The sequence below is a fragment of the Gossypium arboreum genome, chromosome 11, assembly GCF_025698485.1.
Source record: "Gossypium arboreum isolate Shixiya-1 chromosome 11, ASM2569848v2, whole genome shotgun sequence".
Taxonomy (NCBI): domain Eukaryota; kingdom Viridiplantae; phylum Streptophyta; class Magnoliopsida; order Malvales; family Malvaceae; genus Gossypium; species Gossypium arboreum.
This window is the reverse complement of record NC_069080.1, coordinates 61,388,182-61,391,246: the sequence shown is the minus strand read 5'-3', so window position 1 is coordinate 61,391,246 and position 3,065 is coordinate 61,388,182. Positions and strand designations below refer to the sequence as shown.

Sequence of the window (3,065 nt, the reverse complement as noted above, 5' to 3'; positions counted from 1 at the left end):
TCTTAGGCATTCCAAAGCCTATACATACACCCTAGAGGAGGAAGAACAGGGACACACAGAATAGGGAGTAAGGAATTACTCCAAGGAAGCCGATTGATCCATCTCAGAAGTTGGATTCACCATCAAGACTGAAGATCTCTCCTCAAATTCCCCTTCAGGAGTTTTGGGTTTTCTTTATGTTTTGTGTTCTTTTTTATTCCGAGATGTTTTATTATTTAGTTATGAACTAAAACCCCTAAATACCTAAGGGGAATGAAACCTAAGACGAATCTTGTTATTATTTTCTGAATTGTATGATAAATATTTAATTTGTTCTTAATTATGTGTTCTTAATTCTTGTTTTGATATCCTAGGATACTGACTCAAGGTAAGCTCTTATTCAGAGGAGGAATAGACCCTGTCTAAGAGTACATTTGTCATAATTAAGCGGAGTTCTTTGCGCGGCTTGAGATAAGGTGACAAGATTCTGCCGGATTAGGGTGGAACCTAATAAGGGGGTCCATAGATCGAGTTAATGCAACCCTAGGGTGTTAATTAGAGAAAGGTCTGAATTATTAAATCTAGGGATTAGACGTTATTAGTATTGAATAGGGATAATAACATAACTTAGGGATCTTTACGGAACAAGTTAAACGAATAAATCGTCCAATTCGGAGCCAGAATAATAAGTACAGTCTAGGTGGATTTTTTCTTAGGTATTGTCTTAATTCAATCGATTTTCCCAAAAGCAATTCACCAATTCCATTCTCTGTGAATTCTTAGTTTAGATAATTAGTTAGTTAAAACAAAACCTCTTTATTCTTAGGCTAGATAATAAAAAGACAGTCATTACTAGTGCTTTTAGTTCCTTTGGGTTCGACAATCTAGTCTTGCTAAAACTATACTGCTGTTCGATTAATTATAAATATTTAAAACCTATCACGAAATCAAGCGATCAAGTTTTTGGCGCCGTTGCCGGGGAACTAAGATATTAAGAACGCTCAATTTTTGTTACTTTAGCCATTTATTTTTCTTGCAATTTAATTTAATTTAATTTTTTATTATTCTTATTTATTAATTTACTTTTTTTTCTTTCTCTTGGCAGGTTTTTATAGTTTAGGACTAGAAGAAACTCATCAAGACCACTACTTTTTAACGAATAAATCGATCACATAGTTCGCAGACATCAAAGAGAAATAAGGCGAAGCTTAAGATACACAGAGAACTAGCAAGAGGACAATACTCAACCCCCAATCAAAGAGATGGCTGAAAACCAAGACAATCAGCTACCTCCTACAGTTGCGGTTAATCAAAATCCTACTCCACGCACTATGTATGATTATGCTAAACCTTCTTTTACAGGAACTGAATCGAGCATAGTTAGACCTGCTGTAGCTGCAAATACTTTTGAACTAAAACCTAACACTATTCAAATGATACAACAATTTGTTCAGTTTGATGGTTTGCAGGACGAGGATCCCAACGCTCACTTAGCAAACTTTTTAGAACTATGCGATACATTTAAAATTAATGGTGTTTTTGATAATGTCATTCGTCTTCAGTTATTCCCTTTTTCATTGAGAAACAAAGCTAAACAGTGGTTGAACTCATTAACACGAAGGTCAATCACTACTTGGGAACAAATGACCGAAAAATTTCTATTAAAATATTTTTCGCCGGCTAAAACGGCTAAATTACGTAATGATATCTCTTCATTTGTGCAGATGGACTTAGAAACCCTTTAGGATGCATGGGAGAGATATAAAGACTTACTGAGAAGGTGCCCTCACCATGGGTTACCACTTTGGCTTCAGGTTCAAACGTTCCATAATGGCCTGAATCCTTCGACTCGGTAAATGGTTGACGCAACTGCTGGTGGAACCATCAATAATAAAACACCTGAAGATGCCGATGAGTTTATAGAGGAGATGCCACTGAATAACTATCAGTGGCAAGTCATGATGACTAAGCCAACTAAAACAACAGGTGTTTATAACATCGATTCGGTTACTATGCTGTTAAACTAGGTAGAACTTCTAAATAAAGAGTTTGATGGTTTACTTGGTTCTACTCAGGTACATCCAGTAATGAGGTGCGAGACGAATGGAGGAGAAGCATGCACAAAGTATCAACCTTTCAACACAAGCATCAAGGAGGAACAAGTCCAATATATGGGTAACAATAACTCTTGATCCCAAAATAACCCATATAGTAACACTTACAATGCAAGTTGGAGGAACCACCACAATTTCTCGTGGGGCGGTCAAGGAAATCAAAGAGCACAACATCCTATGGGTTTTCAACAACCACCCTATCAATAGGAAAAGAAGCCAAACCTTGAAGAGATGCTCTCAAAGTTTATGTCGGTTTCAGAAAACCCATTTTCAGAACACCGAGACAGCACTTAAAAATCAACAAGTGTCGATCCAAGGGCTCGAAACTCAGATAGGCAGCTTTCCAAACTAATATCCAAACGACCACAAGGTAGCTTGCCAAGTAATACAGAACCTAACCTAAGGGAAGAACTTAATGTTATTAATATTCAAGACGACAAAGGAGTCGTTGAGCCTGAACCAGAACCGAGGAAAGAAACTGTGGTAAGCAAAGGTCATGTGAGGTAAGTCATAATAAAACAAATCAGTGAATGTTGAATATAAACCTCGTGCGCCATACCCCAATGGGACAAGGAAAGACCTCTCAGATGAACAATTTGGTAAATTCCTTAAACTCTTAAAAAAATTACACATTAACTTACCGTTTATTGAAGCTCTATCCCAGATACCAAACGTAATGAAATTTTTAAAGGAGCTTTTAGCAAATAAGCGGAAGTTGGACAAGGTGTTGGATTTGGAGCTAAATGCAGTGTGCTCAGCTATTCTGCAAAATAAGCTACCGAACAAATTAAAAGATTTAGGAAGTTTTACGATTCCTTGCTTAATTGGTAGTTTAGATGTTAATAATGCATTAGCTGATTTAGGGGCTAGTATCAATGTCATGCCTTACAAAATGTTTAAGTAACTAGGTCTCGGGAAACCCAAACAGACTAGAATGAGCATTCAATTAGCAGAAAAAGTTATAAGATTCCC

At 36.7% G+C, this 3,065-nt stretch overlaps 1 non-coding gene across 1 annotated transcript; it reads right to left on the bottom strand.

Annotated features, from left to right (window-relative positions):
* Positions 1 to 1,670: 1,670 nt before the first annotated feature.
* On the bottom strand, positions 1,671 to 1,777 carry LOC128284929 (small nucleolar RNA R71). Its single transcript, XR_008275347.1, has one exon. It is a non-coding gene; the product is annotated as a small nucleolar RNA R71 (small nucleolar RNA).
* Positions 1,778 to 3,065: the final 1,288 nt, after the last annotated feature.